Source organism: Vidua chalybeata, chromosome 10 (assembly GCF_026979565.1).
Source record: "Vidua chalybeata isolate OUT-0048 chromosome 10, bVidCha1 merged haplotype, whole genome shotgun sequence".
Taxonomy (NCBI): domain Eukaryota; kingdom Metazoa; phylum Chordata; class Aves; order Passeriformes; family Viduidae; genus Vidua; species Vidua chalybeata.
This window is the reverse complement of record NC_071539.1, coordinates 1049624-1069240: the sequence shown is the minus strand read 5'-3', so window position 1 is coordinate 1069240 and position 19617 is coordinate 1049624. Positions and strand designations below refer to the sequence as shown.

The following is a 19617-nucleotide window of genomic DNA, read 5'->3' as shown; positions in this document are numbered from 1 at the left end:
CTCCAGGGAGCAGCCTTGGGACAGGTGAGCACAGCATCTGTGCTGTCCTGGGGCCTGGCACTGAGCAGGGCACCGCAGCCCCCCGAGAGCCCTGCTCTGCAGGTGGGTTTAGCTGGGCCCTGCCTTGCTGGCACCACCCAGGGGTGACATTTCCCTGCCCAGCAGGAGCCTGGGCTGGCACCACGTCCCCGCAGCAGCAGCCTGGCGAGCAGAGCGAGCTCTGAGTCACAGCAAACACAGCCTGGAGCCTGGCACGCCGCTGAAAACAGCCCGAGGCGCCCAGCAGGGCGGGCAGGGCTGGCATCTCCCTTGACTAGGCTTTTCCTCGCTCCCGAGGGATCCCGCCAGGCTGGGGCAGGAGCCCTGCAGGGAGCCGGGGCAGCATCCCCGGGAGCTGCTGCCAAGCCCAGCCAGAGCCAGGTGCCAGGCAGGGAAAAGGCTGGCGAGGGGCTGCGAGCCCAGCCCGGGACAGCAGGGAAGGGGTGGCACCTTCCTGCCGGGCAGGACCCCCGGGATGGCACAGCCACAGGGCTGGTCACCCCTTCCCTGCCCGGGACAATCCCAGCCCTGCTGCTCCTGCCTCATCCTGCCCCACACCCGCAGGACCCTCCGTGCCCACTGGGGATTTCCCTGGGATGAGCTCAGGGTTTTGCACCGCGGGCAGCGCCCCAGGGCCATTCCAGCTGCACAGAGACCTGGAAAACTCGGCTCAGCTGCTGCCAGCCCTTCCCAGGCTGCAGCAGAGGGCAGAGCCCCTACCTGGGCACAGGTGTCACACCTGGGCTCCCACGCTCTGCTCCACCTTGCCCCTGACTCAGTCCCAGCAAGCCACAGGGCTCCTCAGCCCCCATGGGGACCCACACCTGGCTCCCCAGAGGAAAACCACAGCCCAAGCCCACCCCAGCAGCCAGCCCTTCACTCCTGCAGACACACTGCTCAGAGAGCCACCTGGGCTCTGCTGCAGAGCTGAGCAATCCCCAGTTAATTATTCTGTGAAATGTAACGGGCTCAGGGGCTGACACCAGCCTGTGCAGGACAGGGAGGCACCACATCCAGCCCCGAGGACACAGCCAGAGCTGCAAAAGCCTCCAGCTCCTCCAGTCTGGGGGGAAAGCCATCATGTGGCTTGTCAGCCACCAAACTGCGAGGAGACGATGGGCAAAACCAAGGAAAACCCTAAGGGATGCATCCCATCCAGTCGGGAGTGCTGGGGGAGGAGGGCTCCTTCTGTGGCCAAAGGAAGCACCAGGGTCCAACTTCACACTAAAGGTCAAGGTGGCAGTTTTGGCTTCAGGAGCCCTGCAGTTCAACATCAGGAAGTCCAGAAGTGACACAAAGGGAAAGGGAGGACTAAACGCATCCTGAGGCAGCCCAGAGGCATCTGGGACAAAACCTGACAGCAAAAATGGGAAATAGCACAGGTTTTCAAGACTCTTTTAACTAAAGTCAACGTTACACACATAATCCAGTCTTCAAGCAGGGCCACATTACAAGGAAAAGTCCCCTGGGATTTGGTTTCACCCTCCCTTGCTCCTGGGAAGTGGATGCTGCACAGAATCCTGCCCTAAACCAGCAGTGCCCAGCCTAAACCTCCCTCAGCACAGGGCAGCAGCGAGGATGGAGCACGGCATGGAGAATTCTCATTGTGCCTCTCCCCTCAGCCCATGCCTCCCTCAGGGTTTTCATGGGAATCTGGAGTTGAATTGTTCCCTGGGAAGGGTAAGTGCTGCCTGCGCGGGCAGAGCTGAAGGAGAACTAAAGGAATTGTAATTGATGTATGTACATGGAGATGTGGGATGAGCCCGGAGCAGAGGGCTCCCAGGGGAGCAGGCACAGGCAGCCTGGGGAGCCAGGAGAAAGAGAACTGGAGAGCAGGGGCCCTGGGGAGGACGAGGCTCAGCTCTGGCACACAAACCGAGGCTTTAGGAGAAAAAAAAAACCCAAGGTGGTGACATCTGTGTGACCACCGGCTGCTGAGGCCACAGGGACAGCAGAGCCCTGCAGGGGGACACGGGCACTGCCGTGGGGGCAGAGCCAAGAGGCTCTGCAGACAGAGAAAAGAGAGAAAGCAGGGGTTAAACGTCCCTGCAAAGCAGCCCGTGCCACAGAACCACAGAACGGGGCTGTCTCCTGTGGCACAGGGCAGTAAATCATTGTAATTGTGGGGCTGTAATTAATGCTGGAGCAGGGCAATGCTGAGAGCCCAGCCGTGGCACCGAGGGCTCTGCAGCGCTGGGCTGAGGGGCCCGGGAGCAGCCCCAGGGGCTGTCCCTGTCCCTGCAGGGCCACCTCCATCCTCCCAAACACAGCCCAGCCCCAGGCAAGCCCACAGCCAGCAGCGGGGAAGGGCAACTCCCCTCCTCGGGAAACCCTCACCATCCATGTCCAATCCCCCTCCATCCATGTCCAACTCCCCTCCTCAGGAAACCCTCACCATCCATGTCCAATCCCCCTCCATCCATGTCCAACTCCCCTCCTCAGGAAACCCTCACCATCCATGTCCCAATTCTCTTCCTAAGGAAACCCTCACCATCCATGTCCAACTCCTTTCCTAAGGAAACCCTCACCATCCATGTCCCAGTTCCCCTCCTCAGGAAACCCTCACCATCCATGTCCAATCCCCCTCCTCAGGAAACCCTCACCATCCATGTCCCAGTTCCCCTCCTCAGGAAACCCTCACCATCCATCTCCAATTCCCCTCCTCAGGAAACCCTCACCATCCATGTCCCAATTCCCTTCCTAAGAAAACCCTCACCATCCATCTCCAATCCCCCTCCTCAGGAAACCCTCACCATCCGTGTCCCACACCCCCCGTGCATCAGCCCAGCTCCTGCAGGGCACACGGAGCTGGAAGAGCAGCACAAAACCCACACAGGGACACAACCAACACCCGCCCCCTCTCCTGGCAGAGATTTATGGCCTGAGACACTTGTGCTGCTTAATTACCTCGTTAACCTACAACCGGTTCCGTGTCCTTCAGGGACAGAGCAATTACAGCACAATTCCCTTCATCCAGGTGGGGATTTGCTTCCCTGCTTGCCCTGCTCTGTTTGCAGCAGGGACAGTTTGGGTTTGGCCCAAACCTTCCCTTCCCCTGCAGCATTCCCAGCTGGAAGGGATCAGGATAACCATGCTACCTGCTTGTTTATCTGTGTACCTATCCAGCCACCCAGCTTTCTATTGACTTATCTGTCTATCCATCTATCCATCCATCTATTGATTGATCTGTCTATCCATCTATCCATGTATTGATTGATCTGTCTATCCACCTATCCATGTATTGATTTATCTATCCATCTATCCATCCATCTATTATCTGTCTATCCATATATTTATTTATCTGTCTATCCATGTATTGATTTATCTATCCATCCATGTATTGATTGATCTGTCTATCCATCTATCCATCTATTGATTTATCTATCCATCCATGTATTGATTGATCTGTCTATCCACCATCCATGTATTGATTGATCTGTCTATCCATCTATCCATCTATTGATTTATCTGCCTATCCATCCATCTATTGATTTATCTATCCATTCATCCACCCTTCTATCTATCTATCTATCTATCTATCTATCTATCTATCTATCTATCTATCTACCTATCTATCTATCTATTGATCTGTCTATCCACCCATCCACCCTTCTATCTGTCTATCCATCCACCTCTCCATCTCCCATCCATGCATTTATTCACCCATCCATTTATCAGAAACGAGACAGAAAAGGAGAGGTTTTCCCCCCCTATGCAAAACCAGAAGTTTTAAATAAAATCTCTGCAATAACACATACAATGACTAAAACATTTTCGAGTCCACACCCACAGAAGAATCACCAGGCTTGGGAGAGCTCCACAGAATTCAGATAAAGCTGCTTTTGGCTTGTTCCAAGCCTGGTTTCCTTGCCCTGTGTCTGTGCTTGTGCCCACAGCAGCCAAACTCGACCAAAATAAAACCTGAGGGTTTTATGGTCCCAGTGCAGCAATCTGGGGGCAGGTGACCCCCAGGGGACCCCTCACACACCCCCTCGCAGGTGGGGGGATACAGCCAAACTGGGGAAATCATGGCACAGCTTTCCTGATATAAATTGCAGAGAGTTTGTCTTATTGCTACAAAAATATGAAAAAGAAAAAAAAAAAAAAAAAAAAAAAAAGGAGAAGAAGTAAAAAAGTCACTGCTCCTGACGCTGGTGGTGGGAAAACAACGTTGCTTAGAAACATCCCCATCAGGGCTCCAGATCCGCTCCTTTCTGTGCAGAAATGAATAAAATATGTAATTTATTCCCTGAAAAAAGAGCCTGTTTCAAGAGACACCGAGATCCTGATGAAAGCAGAGACCCTCCCCATCTCCCTCTCCCGCTGCAGCTCATCTGACGTCCCTCACCTGTCACCTGTGCAGTGGGGACAGTGACACCTGGCTTGGCCTTGACCCCAGCTCCATCCCTGGCTCCTGCAGGGGAAAATAGCAGAATCCCAGAATCCCAGAATGGTTTGGGTTGGAGGGACATTAAAGCCCCTCCAGTGCCAGCCCTGCCATGGCAGGGACACCTCCCACTGTCCCAGGTGCTCCCAGCCCTGTCCAGCCTGGCCTGGGACACTTCCAGTTCTCTGTGCCAGGGCTTCACCACCCTGTGAGTAAAGAATTTCTCCCCAGCATCTAATCCAAATCTCTCCTCTTCTCTTTTCCAGCTGTTCCCGTGTCCCATCCCTATCTGCCTGTGTCTGAAATTTGCTCTCCCTGTGTTTTACCAGCGCCCTGCACGCCCTGGAAGATGCTCAGCTGGTCCTGACACCCCGGGAACATCCATTCCTCACGATCCACCGGGCTGAGGCTCGCAGGGAGCCGAGGCTGGGCCTCACGGAGGTGTTAATTCTCGCCTTTAATTAACTTGGGTGGTTTCCTGCTTTCAGCGCCGGGTTTCCTCCGGCTCCCAAAGCCCTGCGGCTCTCGGGCCATCAGGAGCCGTCCCGGGCCAGGCTCCGCTGGCAGGGGCTCGTCTCTGCCTGGGTGGCAGGAGAGGCAAATGCTGCTTTTCGTGTCCGGTGTCGGGAACAAAACACTTCCCAAAACGCGCACGAAAGGCCAGGCAGATTAGATGCTGGGGAGAAATTCTTTACTCAGAGGGTGGTGAAGCCCTGGCACAGGGAACTGGAAGAGGCAGCTCGCCCCGGACCGGCCCGTGCCGCGGTGATTGCAGCGCTGCAGCCGCAGCTCTGGGCTGCCGCGGGCGCTGCAATCCCCTCTGCTGCACTCCTGGGGGTGACGGGGCCCCGGGACACCCCAGCACCCCGGGCAGGGACGAACCACGGCGCTCTGGGGTGCCGCAGAAAGCCGTCACTGCTGGGAGCGCTGGTTCGGCGAGGATGGGGTTAAACCCGTCCGTAGTGCGACACAAGCGGGGTGGGGTTGGGCAAAGCCTGCCGGGCACCTTTCCTTGCCCTGGCACAACCCACCCGCCTGCCTGGCTCCCAAAAAGGAGCGTGTTTCACCCCGATACCAGCCCGGCTGCTCCGTGCCATCCACGGCAGACAGCGCAGCCGAGAGGGGCCCGCCCGTGCCCGCAGTGCCACCTGTCCCCACAGCATCACCTGTCCCCACAGTGCCACCCGTGCCCGCAGTGCCACCCGTGCCCGCAGTGCCACCTGTCCCCACAGTGCCACCCGTGCCCGCAGTGCCACCCGTGCCCCGTGCCGGCAGTGCCACCCCATCCCCAGAGTTCCACCTTGTCCCTACACTGCCACGTGTCCCCGCAGCATCACCTCGTCCCCACAGTGCCACCTTGATCCCCACAGTGCCACCTGTCCCCACAGCATCACCTGTCCCCACAGTGCCACCTGTCCCCACAGCATCACTTCATTCCAACAGTGCTACCTGTCCCCACAGCGTCACCTTGTCCCCACAGTGCCACCTTGATCCCCACAGTGCCACCTCATTCCCATGTCCCCACAGTGCCACCTTGATCCCTACAGTGCCACCTCATTCCCATGTCCCCACAGTGCCACCTGTGCCCACAGTGCCACCTCATCCCCACAGTGTCATCTGTCCCCATCTCATCCCCATGTCCCCACAGTGCCACCTGTCCCCACAGCGTCACTTCATCCCCACATCCCCCGTGGCCCTGGGACCTTTGGGTGCCCAGACCAAGGCGCCACGTCCCAGCCAAGGTTCCCTGTGTGGACAGAGGCCAGGACAGCTCCAGGCCAGAAAGCTGCAGCACAGCGAGAGAATCAGCCACAGAATGTCCTGAGCTGGAAGAGTCACAGAATGTCCTGTCCTGACCCACAGGGACCAGCCAGTCCCAGCCCTGGCCCTGCACAGCCCCCAGCAATCCCACCTGTGCAGCCCTGACAGCGTTGCCCAAACGCTCCTGGCTTGATGAAGTTTGGATGTTTATGCAAAGCACCAGTCTCAGGGATTTTTTACCTCTGTTCCCAACTGCTGAGCAGCACAGACACACAGAGCTGCAGCAGCTGGACCAGCGTAGGTGGCCCGAGCTGAAAACACAGATTTCTGCTCTGCCTTGAGCACGTGCATCCTTCACTTTGCTCTGGCGCTCAGTGTGACACCTGCACGGTGTGACAGTGCTCGTGTTTGCTGCTCTGCAAACTGCTGGGAGAGCTCCTACCTGTTACAGAAACAGAAGGGAATTGGATTTGGGTCCCTTGCTGCAGCGGCAGCGCAGTGAAGGCGCTCCTGGAGCAACGCTGCTCTCCTGCTCTCAGGGCAGCACCTGAGAACCCCGGGATGGTTTGGCTGGGAAGGGACCCTAAAGATTACCCCGTTCCACCCCTGCCATGGGCAGGGACCCCTCCCACTGTCCCAGGTTGCTCCAAGCCCCGTCCAGCCCGGCCTGGGACACTTCCAGCCCATGCCCAGACCCAGGTGTCCCTCTGTGCATCCTCCTGGCCCTGCTGCAGGCAGGAGCAGGGGCGCTCAGGATCGGGTCAGTGATACACAGGATTGGGGCAGTGATACACAGGATCGGGTCAGTGATACACAGGATCGGGTCAGTGATACACAGGATCGGGTCAGTGATACACAGGACTGGGGCAGTGATACACAGGATTGGGGCAGTGATACACAGGATCGGGTCAGTGATACACAGGATTGGGGCAGTGATACACAGGATCGGGTCAGTGATACACAGGACTGGGGCAGTGATACACACCAGGAAAGGGAGCTGCTGCTCGGGCACTGGGGAAGGCAGGAGGGGGCTCCTGGGCAGGGGGCACCCAGCTGGCACCCAGGAGGGGCAGCCAGCCCAGGCGTGGATGGCACAAGGGAGGAGCAGGTGCCTGAAGGGCATCCAGCCCCCGTTCCCTGGCTCCCTCCTCACTTCCCAGCTCCTCTCCCGTACTCGCAGGGCCACCGGCTGCGTGGGTGGTCGCCTCAGCTGCAATTCCCCAGCGCTCTCCTGGGCTGCTCGCTCACAGAAGTTGCAGATGAGTTGCAGATGACGCATTCAAATGGAGATAAGGCAGAGGAGATGGCCCCGAGCCCGCGGCCGGCCGAGCCCGCCCGGAGCCATGCCCAGCCGGGCACAGGTGCCCGGGGAGCCCCAGCTGCGGGGTCACCGGGGGTGCCGGGCCGGGCAGCGGCGTTCCCCGGGAGCAGCTCCTGCCCAGGGCCCGGCGCATCCCCAGCGCTGCCCCCGCCGCGCTTCCCCACCGGCCGACCCCGGCTGCAAGGGGAAAAAAAAAAAACAAACCTCTTTGTCATTCTGCAGCGAGGCTTTTAAAGTGCAGGATTTCAGATGGCTGAGGGGATTGCGTGATCCGTGCAAAAAAAACCCGTGATGGAATCGAGTTACTGCCAGAAATAAGAGGAACACGGAGAGCTCCATCCCGTCCCGTCCGTGCGAGGCGTGATCGCAGCCCCCGCTGTCCCCACTGTCCCCGTGTCCCACTGTCCCCCTGTCCCACTGTCCCCGTGTCCCCCTGTCCCGCTGTCCCCACTGTCCCACTGTCCCCAGTGCCCCCACTGTCCCACTGTCCCCACTGTCCCCCTGTCCCACTGTCCCACTGTCCCCACTGTCCCACTGTCCCCAGTGCCCCCACTGTCCCACTGTCCCCACTGTCCCACTGTCCCCCTGTCCCCCTGTCCCACTGTCCCCCTGTCCCACTGTCCCCCTGTCCCCACTGTCCCCACTGTCCCCACTGTCCCCCTGTCCCCACTGTCCCCACTGTCCCCACTGTCCCCTGGCAGTCCCCACTGTCCCCTGGCAGTCCCCACTGTCCCACTGTCCCCACTGTCCCCCTGTCCCCCTGTCCCCCTGTCCCCCTGTCCCACTGTCCCCCTGTCCCCACTGTCCCACTGTCCCCACTGTCCCACTGTCCCCCTGTCCCCCTGTCCCACTGTCCCCCTGTCCCACTGTCCCCCTGTCCCCACTGTCCCACTGTCCCCACTGTCCCCACTGTCCCACTGTCCCCTGGTGGTCCCCACTGTCCCACTGTCCCACTGTCCCCCTGTCCCCACTGTCCCCCTGTCCCCACTGTCCCCACTGTCCCACTGTCCCCCTGTCCCCACTGTCCCCACTGTCCCCACTGTCCCACTGTCCCATTGTCCCTCTGTTCCCACTGTCCCACTGTCCCCCTGTGCCCGCTGTCCCCCTGTCCCCACTGTCCCCACTGTCCCACTGTCCCCAGTGCCCCCACTGTCCCACTGTCCCCACTGTCCCACTGTCCCCTGGTGGTCCCCACTGTCCCCCACTGTCCCCACTGTCCCCACTGTCCCCACTGTCCCCCTGTCCCCACTGTCCCCACTGTCCCCACTGTCCCCTGGTGGTCCCCACTGTCCCCCACTGTCCCACTGTCCCCACTGTCCCCCTGTCCCCACTGTCCCCCTGTCCCCCTGTCCCCCTGTCCCCTGGCAGTCCCCAGCCCTGTGGGGTTGCTGGGGGTGGACACAGAGCCCTGGGACCCGCCCTGCCCCGCCCGCTGACCACATCCCACTTTTTGGAAATCAGTATCGGAGCCATGGCTGCGCACAGGGGGCTCAGCCCCCAGACCCCACGGGGCTGGGAACCAGAAATGCCATCTGCCCTGCTTTCCGTGCCACCTGACCCCCAAAGAGGCAAACTGAAACCAGGAAAAGCCTGTCGGGGGGGCTGCCTTCCCCATCCCTCGGCCCACCTTGGGAAGCATCAGTCACCGAGCTGAAGTGGGTGAATCAGCTGGAAATGAGAAACAGGAACCTTCTCCATAGCAAGAGAGGCTGATGCTGACACAGTCCTGGGAATGGGAATGGGAAGGGATCTGAGCAGGCCCAGGGTAACTCTGGGCTCTCAGCACAGCCCAAGGCAGCTCCATCCCATTGGCAACCGGGAGCACCCTCAGGGATGGCCCAGGAAGAGGAGACTTCCCTTTGCAGGGACAATTTATCCTTGCAACAATATTTAGGTAAAGGCGATTTGCAGGAGTTGTTATAAAAACAAGCACCCTGGGGTAGGGAAACCACTGGGAAAAAATAATGGAATTTATGTTTTTAATTACTGCGCAGGACCTTAGCTTTTTGACAGAGAAAATGCTTTTTTTTTTGAAAGATTTGAAGAATTGCTGAACAAGGGCCTGGAGTGACAGGGTAGGAGGGAATGGCTTCCCATGGCCAGGGAGTGGGGATGGATGGATGGATGGATGGATGGAATATTGGGGGAAAATCACCACGTTGGACAGGGCTTGGAGCAACCTGGGAGAGTGGGAGGTGTCCCTGCCCATGGCATCCCTTCCAACCCAACCCGCTGTGGGCTGATTTGATGGCTCTGAGAAGCAGCTGCAGCAGTTTCCCAGCCAGCACAGCTGAAGCTGTTTTTCTGTGTCGGTTTTTATGGCAAATTCAATGCCAAAAGGAAAATATAGGTATGCCATAGAATTTTTATGACTTCATCCTCAAAATATCTCCAAAGCAGCTTGTTTACATAAAGGGCACGTTTTCCTGGTGGCTGTCAGGAGCTCTCAGAGGAGATCCAGGAGCCCAGCCCAGCTCTCCTGCCCTGCACAGACACCATCCCCCCAGGGCACCCAAGGCTGGATTTAAGCTGCTGTGGGCCCTGCAGAGACCCTCATACCAATCCTGAATTTTGTAACCAAAACCAAGGATAATTTTGTAACCAAAACCAAGGATAAACCTGCTCCAGCTTCCCTCCTGAGGAGCTGCCAGAGACAGGGCACCAGGACTTCAGTAGGGACATCCAGGACCTTATTTTCCATAAGCTTCCTGCCTCTCCTGCTTCTCAAAGCCCATATCCCACTGATTCTTTCTGTCTGGACAGAGCTTTGCCAATAAACATCTCCCAAAACTCATTTGCAGAGCCCCAAGGGAGCACAGGGCCAGCCCAGAGAGGGATCAGGACACCGGGCCCTGCTCCCCTCCTGCCTGAGTGGGGTTTATGGTGCTACAAAACAACTCAAACATCTTTGGATGCTTCGAGGAGCAAGTCCCACCCAGGGCACTTTCCTCAAAGACAATTACTTTCTTAACAAACGCATTCTACAGAAGGCGTTTTGTAGCGTTAATCCGAAATAAAAATAAGCACGCTCAAAATTCCAATTGGATTTTGCCAAAGCAGCCAGGCTAAAATAATACATTTGAAATGTCTTAAACGGTGCGCTCCCCAAGTAATTAAATTACAGCGTTCCTGCACGACGGCTTCTCTTCCATCCAGTTAAGCATTAGATTAAAGTTGTCAGGCAGCCTTCAGATGGGAAATAGCAGGCTGCAGGGAAGGGCTTGGGAGGAGGCTGAGTTTGAGCAGCCGTGGGGCAGGACCTGCCCCAGCCACCAGCACCAGCCCGGGGGTGCCCCACGCAGGGGACAGCCACCCACTGCCACCACCCAGACAGGGGACACGGCTCTGGGGGGCACAGGAGTGGCAGTGCTGTGCCAGCCACTCATGGGGGACGGGGACAGAGAGCTGCAGGTGATGGGGACAGCCACCCATGGGTGACAGGGAGAGTCAGCCATGGGTGACAGGGGCACCCACCCACGGGTGACAGGGACACCCACCCATGGGTGACAATGACACCCACGGGTGACAGGGACACCCACCCACGGGTGACAATGACACCCACTCACAGGTGACAGTGACACCCACGGGTGACAGGGACACCCACCCACGGGTGACAATGACACCCACTCACAGGTGACAGTGACACCCACGGGTGACAGGGACATGCACAGGTGACAGTGACACTCACAGGTGACAGTGACACCCACGGGTGACAGGGACACCCACGGGTGACAGGGACACCCATGGGTGACAGTGACACTCACAGGTGACAGTGACACTCACAGGTGACAGTGACACTCACAGGTGACAGGGACACCCACGGGTGACAGGGACACGCAGGGGTGACAATGACACGCACGGGTAACAATGACACCCACTCACAGGTGACAGTGACACTCACAGGTGACAGGGACACCCACGGGTGACAGTGACACTCACAGGTGACAGGGACACCCACGGGTGACAGGGACACCCGGCCGTGCCCCTGGGCCGTGGGCGGCCCCGCGGCGCAGCCCCGCAGCTCCGGTGCGGTGTCCGAAGGTTCCTCAGCACGCCCTCGGGGCTTTCCCTGCGCAAAGCCGAGCCGTGCCAGGCGTGCCCTCGGAGCAGCCCCGTCCTCCAGGAGAGCCGGGCAGGGCAGGGCAGAGCCAGCTCTGCTCTACCTGACACCTGGAGATCCACCCGCGGTGCTCACACAGCCCAGGCACCCGCAAAGGCCCCGGTTTCCCTGGAATGGTGGAATTGCCGAGGTTGGGCAGAGCTGGGGCATGGCAGAGCCAGCCCCAAGGCAGCAGTGCCAGGGAGGAGGGGGCCCTGCCAAGCCCCGTGCTCTGCCCTGGGTTTGGAGTGGAGCTGGTGAGTAAATGTGAGTCCAAACCTGAATAAATGTGAGTCCAAACCTGAATAAATGTGAGTCCAAACCTGAATAAATGTGTGTCCATATCTGAATAAATGTGTGTCCAAACCTGAAAAAATGTGTGTCCAAACCTGAATAAATGTGTGTCCAAACCTGAATAAATGTGTGTCCATACGTGATTAAATGTGTGTCCATACCTGAAAAAATGTGTGTCCAAACCTGAATAAATGTGTGTCCAAACGTGATTAAATGTGTGTCCAAACCTGAATAAATGTGAGTCCAAACCTGAATAAATGTGAGTCCAAACCTGAAAAAATGTGTGTCCATACCTGAAAAAATGTGTGTCCATACCTGAATAAATGTGTGTCCATACCTGAATAAATGTGAGTCCAAACCTGAATAAATGAGAGTCTAAACCTGAATAAATGTGTGTCCATACCTGAATAAATGTGAGTCCATACCTGAAAAAATGTGTGTCCATACATGAATAAATGTGAGTCCAAACCTGAAAAAATGTGTGTCCAAACCTGAATGTGTGTCCAAACCTGAATAAATGTGTGTCCATACGTGAATAAATGTGCGTCCAAACCTGAATAAATGTTGAGTCCAAACCTGAATAAATGTGTCTATACCTGAATAAATGTGTGTCCAAACCTGAATAAATGTGTGTCCAAACCTGAATAAATGTGCGTCCAAACCTGAATAAATGTTGAGTCCAAACCTGAATAAATGTGCGTCCAAACCTGAATAAATGTTGAGTCCAAACCTGAATAAATGTGCGTCCAAACCTGAATAAATGTGCGTCCAAACCTGAATAAATGTTGAGTCCAAACCTGAATAAATGTGCGTCCAAACCTGAATAAATGTTGAGTCCAAACCTGAATAAATGTGTGTCCAAACCTGAATAAATGTGTCTATACCTGAATAAATGTGTGTCCATACCTGAATAAATGTGCGTCCAAACCTGAATAAATGTGTGTCCAAACCTGACTGTGTGTCCATACCTGAATAAATGTGCGTCCAAACCTGAATAAATGTGTCTATACCTGAATAAATGTGTGTCCAAACCTGAATAAATGTGTGTCCAAACCTGAATAAATGTGTCTATACCTGAATAAATGTGTGTCCAAACCTGAATAAATGTGTGTCCAAACCTGAATAAATGTGCGTCCAAACCTGAATAAATGTGTGTCCATACCTGACTGTGTGTCCAAACCTGAATAAATGTGTGTCCAAACCTGAATAAATGTGTCTATACCTGAATAAATGTGTGTCCAAACCTAACCCTGCAGCGTGATGAGAGCAGAGAAATCCAGACCCCACCAAACCCCGGCCTCACCTCGGAGCTGCAAACTCCCGGGGAGCCGCTGGGAAGGTGAAAGCAGCACAAATCAGCAGATTTTGTTTACTCAACTGGTTTCTTTTCCTTTCCCCTTTTGAGTTACTCCTGCCTCCTTTGTAGCCATTATAAGCTACAGTCCTGGGGGGAAGAGCATTGTGAAATCAGCGTAAATCCATTCTGTTCACTGGATTAATCTTAATTTGCAGCAGGAAAATGAAGATCAGACAATGAGCCATAAAAGTCAGCCTGATGTAGAGAGTACTGAAACAATATGGAACTTGATACCAAAATAATTGTACCATTTGCATGCGAGAGTTTGAAACTGCTCATAATTGCAGCAAGACTTAAATAAACCACAATCTCCGAAATATGCGAGGCAGTTATTATGGTTAATGCTTGGAAACAGAAACGCGGGGAAAAAGAAGACACAGCTCCTGGAACACCGCTAAGAAATTCCTGCTTCCACTTACACCCCTTGGCAAGCACAAGACGTAGCTGCAGTTCCCAAAGGAATTCTGCAGCCCAAGGTGACCCGAGTGCGTTTCCCAGCCCATCGGGCCGGGGGCTGCTCCGGTCTCTCCGAGCCGGGCCGGTGCAGGAGCCCGGGACACCGCGTGCTTTGCGGGGCCGTGCCAGGCTCAGCGCCGCCCCGGTGCCACACAGGGAATCTGCATTTTAACCCAAGCCTTCCTGCTTCCAGCCCGGCTGACCCGGGCGTGCTCCGAGCAGCGGAAGGATGCTGGAGCCGATGGTGCTCGCCCTCTCGGACCCGCCCGGGGCTCCGGTCCCTCCCAGGCTGGTGTGGATATTCTCAGCTCAGTCGGAGAGAAAGAGAAAGGTTTTCTAACCAGGCAAGAGCCTGGGAAGCAGTTGGAAAAGAATGTAAATCATTCTCTAATCTACCTTGTTATTCACATTGTTTATAGATATGTTCTGCCACCGTGTGTCATTCACTGCACACCAATGGTGTGACATGTTTTTACTCTAAGACCAATGAAATTAATCTTCTCGATGTCCTCTATATATAGAGCAGTATATTTGAAATAAATCAGAGCTCATTTTCTTTGCCTTCTGATCTGGAGTTCTCTGTTCCCGTCCTGCCAGGACAGGCTGGGATCCCTCCTCCCCTGCCAGCAGCTCGGCAGCTGCTCCAGGGACCCCTCCAGGAAGGGCTGAGGGATGTTCCACGCAACCACAGAATCATCACAGCTCTGGAAGGGACTTTAAAGCCCTTCCAGTGCCACTCATGCCGTCCATCCCAACCTTCCACTGTCCACTGCTCCAGCCTGGCCTTGGGCACTGCCAGGGACCCAGGGGCAGCCACAGCTTCTCTGGGCACCCTGTGCCAGGGCCTGCCTGCCCGCACAGAGAACAATTCCTTCCTAAAACCTACTCTAAACCTTTTCTCTTTCCCAGGGGATGAGGAAGAAAGCAAACTTTACTTCTCGAGGTTTATCTGCCCAGATCACCTTTATGTAATTCCAATGTCAGCAGCTTTTCTTCCACAGATTCCTCCCTGTACCTTCACCATCCCCACACGCTCAGCTCCCCCCAGATTTGCAAACAATGCTGGGTAGGGACACAACTCCTTTCTGCCCTCCCTTCTGCTTTATTCCCTTGTTTTTCAGCTCTTATCTTACAAATGTTAGTAACACTTCTCTAATGGGGGAAGATTGTCACCCCCTTGGGTGGGAAGGATGGGTTTCACCTCGGGGGATGGTGCCCGGCCTCTCCTCACCCTGCCCAGGCTCCCCGGAATGTGAACTCCACCAGTTCGCCTTTGCAGATAAAATTTTTTGTTTAGGCTCGCGCTGCAGTTAATGGTCAAAGCTGCCTCCATCAATTATGGATGAACACAAATAGATAGTTGTGCTCTCTAAATTGGGCCCCTCGTGCCCATGCGCGGGCAGGCAAAAAGGCTTATTTGTGAACTGCTGACGGCCCCAAATCGGCCCCGCAGCGGCGGAGCCCGGCACAGCCCAGCTCCCAGCACATCCCAGCTCCCAGCACAACCCAGCACATCCCAGCTCCGGGCACATCCCAGCACAGCCCAGCTCCCAGCACATCCCAGCACATCCCAGCTCCGGGCACAGCCCAGCTCCCAGCACATCCCAGCACATCCCAGCTCCGGGCACAGCCCAGCTCCGGGCACATCCCAGCACAGCCCAGCTCCCAGCACATCCCAGCACATCCCAGCTCCGGGCACATCCCAGCACAGCCCAGCTCCCAGCACATCCCAGCACAGCCCAGCTCCAGGCACATCCCAGCACAGCCCAGCTCCCAGCACATCCCAGCACAGCCCAGCTCCCAGCACATCCCAGCACAGCCCAGCTCCGGGCACAGCCCAGCTCCCAGCACATCCCAGCACATCCCAGCACATCCCAGCACAGCCCAGCTCCCAGCACATCCCAGCACATCCCAGCACATCCCAGCACATCCCAGCACATCCCAGCACAGCCCAGCTCCCAGCACATCCCAGCACATCCCAGCTCCGGGCACATCCCAGCACAGCCCAGCTCCCAGCACATCCCAGCACATCCCAGCACATCCCAGCACATCCCAGCACAGCCCAGCTCCCAGCACATCCCAGCACATCCCAGCTCCCAGCACATCCCAGCACATCCCAGCTCCGGGCACATCCCAGCACATCCCAGCTCCCAGCACATCCCAGCACAGCCCAGCTCCAGGCACATCCCAGCACAGCCCAGCTCCCAGCACAACCCAGCACATCCCAGCTCCCAGCACATCCCAGCACAGCCCAGCTCCCAGCACATCCCAGCACAGCCCAGCTCCCAGCACATCCCAGCACAGCCCAGCTCCGGGCACAGCCCAGCTCCCAGCACATCCCAGCTCTGAGCACAGCCCAGTTCCCATCACAGCCCAGCTCCCAGCACATCCCAGCTCTCAGCACAGCCCAGCTCCAGGCACATCCCAGCATATCCCAGCTCCCATCACATCCCAGCTCCCATCACAGCCCAGCTCCCAGCACATCCCAGCTCTCAGCACAGCCCAGCTCCAGGCACAGCCCAGCTCTGGGCACATCCTGGGCACAGAGCAGGCTCCTGGGTAGATAGGGTGCTCTGGGCAAGGCTTTGTAGTGCTGCAGCTGTGATGGATAGGGATGGTATCAAAGAATCTGGGAATTCTAGAAGGGCCTGGGCTGCACGGGACCTTAAAGTCCCATTGCCAAGGCATCAGCAGCCTCGTTGTAAAAACTTCTTCCTGAGATGTACTTTAAAGTCTGGGAACAGGCAGGCTGCTGCCAGTCTCACTTTGGGAAGTTGTTCCCTGCGGTAGCAGCGCCACGTCTCAAACAGCCCCCAGCCCCAGCAGCAGGGCTGGGTCCATTTTACTGAAAAGAATTTTAAAGAAGATACGGCAAATGAGGCGAGAGGAGAACCCGGGCTGTGACCTCTGCATGGTCCAAAGCAGGGGGAGACCCGGGCTGCCGTCCCTGCTCCCTGCTGTGCATCGCCTCGGGAAGCAAAGCCACGTCCTTTGTTTCCAGCAGCGGTGCGGCAGATTGCAATTTTCCAAGCCAAGCGCTGCAACTACATCGTTTTCAAAGATAGGCTAGAAGTGATCCCACATATTCCCCCCGAGCATCCGGGCAGGCTCCCCAGTGGGACTGAACTGGAGCACTGGGAAGGATAAAAGAGAGCAGCCCTCTGCCCGTTCGCCTCGCGCAGGAGGAGGCAGCGAGGCTGTGCCCGGCGGTGACAGCGGAGGCGATGTCTGGGAGGTCCTGTCCGGCTCCTGCCACAGCCGGGGGGGGGGGGAGATGCCAACGCAAAGCTCGTTCTGCAAAGGCAGAGCTGAGGTTTGCTCAGGTGAGCGCCGCGGGGACGCACCTGAGTCCTCGTTATTTGCAGCTGCTTCCCGGCGAACGCATTTATTCCCGTAAACTTTTGCCTTTCGTATTCCAGTTCGGTCCCCGAGCTGGAGCGGGGCCAGAAACATGTCACTTGGTGAAAAGCCCCCGAGCTGGCTCCTCTCCCGCCCCCACCCCTGTCACAGGCGTAGTCGCTGTCTCTCCCTTTTACATAATCCCAGCGGATCGGGAGCGCCTGGCACCGGGGGAGGCAGCCGGGGCTCGGGCGCATCCCGGAGCGGAGCGGGAGCTGCGGGGCAGCCCTGCCGCGGGGGCGGCGGCGGCTCTCGGGGGCGCGGGGGGCGGGGGGGGGGCGGCTCTCGGTATTTTTAGCGTGCATCGAGGGGCCAGCGTGGCTGGGGTGGCATTTGGAGCAGCTCGCGCTGCAGAGCTCAGCATCAAGGACATAATTCAGGCAGAAAATGAATTGGGAAGGACTTCAGCTTCGAAATGTGAGGGAGCTGAGGAGTTCACAGAATTATTGCTGCAGCCGCTGGGAAAAGCCTTTGGCTCTGGATTCCCCTCGGGTTGAGGAGCAGGTCCCGAGGTGAACACGAAATTCCAGCTCCACTGGCTGGAAGGAGCCTCCCCACCCAAAGGTTACCGAGACTCGGCAGCGGCGCAGCTGAGCCCGAGGGTTACTCAGCTCTTCCTCCAAATTCCCCTGCGCTGCTTCTCCTGGGGAGAAATCAGCTCTGCACACGGAGAGATCCGCGAGCAGAAACAGGGATTAGTCATAAAGATAAAACCTCAGCCTTGTCGCCAACGAGCTGCTATTCCTGGTGCAGCTCCCAGGTCTGGGGCAGACGGAGTGCCGGGGCTGTGAGAACTCTGGTGGGACAATCCACCCTCACTCTCCAAACCTTATCCAGGAATAAGGCAGAAAGGACTCCCAAAGGCCCAACTTTGGAGGCTGCAGGAGCAAGGAATTGCGATTCTCCGGGGTGTTGGTACCCTGGGAGAGAGCTGGGAGCCCGGGGAAATCAGGGGATAACTGCTGGCAATTAGCCCCTGCAGCCAGCTTGGGAGCAGGTCCTGCCCCTGAGGGACACCATCAATGACTTATCTCCCACAGATGGGGAAACTGAGGCATGATGGCCTGGATGGGGCTGCCAGAGGGGTCAGGGGTCACAGGAGCTGCTGGCTGCCACTGCTCCACTGGGGAGGTGGCTAAGGGACAAGTTATGCTGATTTTATGTCCTGTCTCTGGACAAGGCCCTCTGCCGTGCCCCAAACACTGCCCTCCCCACGGCCTGGGAGCTGGGATGCCCCTGGACACTGCCCCTGCCAGGACCCCCCTGGACACTGCCCCTGCCAGGACCCCCCTGGACACTGCCCCTGCCAGGACCCCCCTGGACACTGCCCCTGCCATGCCACCCCAGCCCCCTGTCCAGCTGGGAGCTGGCTCCAGGAGACATTTATTAACCAGCAGCTCTGCCCTGGCCACAGGCTCACTGAGGGCTTCTGCTGCCAACACCACGGCAGGAGGATGCAACCTCCCTGCTGGAAGTTGGTCATGGCTGAAGGACAGGGACAGGCAGCTGGAAAGGCCAGGCTTCCACTCGGGCAAAGCCTCCCTGCCATTGATCAACCACGCAAGGAAACCACAGAAAATGACATCTGAGCACCCCATGCACGCTGCTTCCAACCCGTGCAGCTCCTGGAGAGTGAACACTGGCATTTCCCGAGCTGCAGGATCACCCTGCCCTGCTGCACCACGCCTGGATCCGGGAGTGGCTGCTGAACCCAGAGCGGCTGTGCAGCTGTCCCAGGACCCCAAAGGCAGCATTTACACAAAACCGCATCCTGCAGCTCCCCAGGGCAGGTCTGGGGGCACAGGAGCCCTGGCTGGTATCCCAGGGGCTGGGAACTAACAGGATAAAGCTGCCCGGAGCCCCACGCCCCTCAGCCTGCCCATGGAGCCCTCCTGTGCCAGCTGCCTCCCCCAGCAGCAGCTCCACCTCGGGCACGGGGTGCAGAGATCCCAGGCTGTCCCCTTCTCCCAGTCCGAACGTCCCCCATTGGTGGCTGAAAGGGACACCCTGAACAGGCAAAAGCCAGCCCCAGAGGCACACAAATCCTCCCTCGCAGCCAAGGGCAGGACAGAGAAGCTGATCAGCTGCCCACACTGAGCACTTCAGACCGAACTCACAGCCATCCTTCATCTTTGCTGCCTAGGAGGAATAAAAACCTGTGAGAGGCAGGAGGCATTCCGTAAGAATGCCTGAGATTTTGTTTTCTGCATTTGTCTAAAATTGGCTTTGATCTCATCTTCCCCAGGCGCACCAGGTGAGAAGTCCGTGAGCCACCCCCGCGGTGGGCTGATACCCACGGCACACGCCTCTGCTCCAACAACACACTGCAAAGCAACTTTCCCTGCCCAGCCCCAAGCACGCCCGGCTAATTGACTCTTGTGCTCATTAGCACCAATATTAGTTACACTGAACACTTAACAGGAACCATCTTAGCACCGCTGTCACAAATTCACGACGTTGCACAGAATCTGCCCAAGCAGATTTGGGTACAAAATCACAAATAT

The 19617-nt window shown here is 57.1% G+C and overlaps 1 protein-coding gene across 2 annotated transcripts in view; it reads right to left on the bottom strand.

Annotated features, from left to right (window-relative positions):
• Positions 1-19617, bottom strand: part of KCNAB1 (potassium voltage-gated channel subfamily A regulatory beta subunit 1) — a 70140-nt gene that overhangs the window by 36381 nt on the left and 14142 nt on the right. The window lies entirely within an intron of this gene.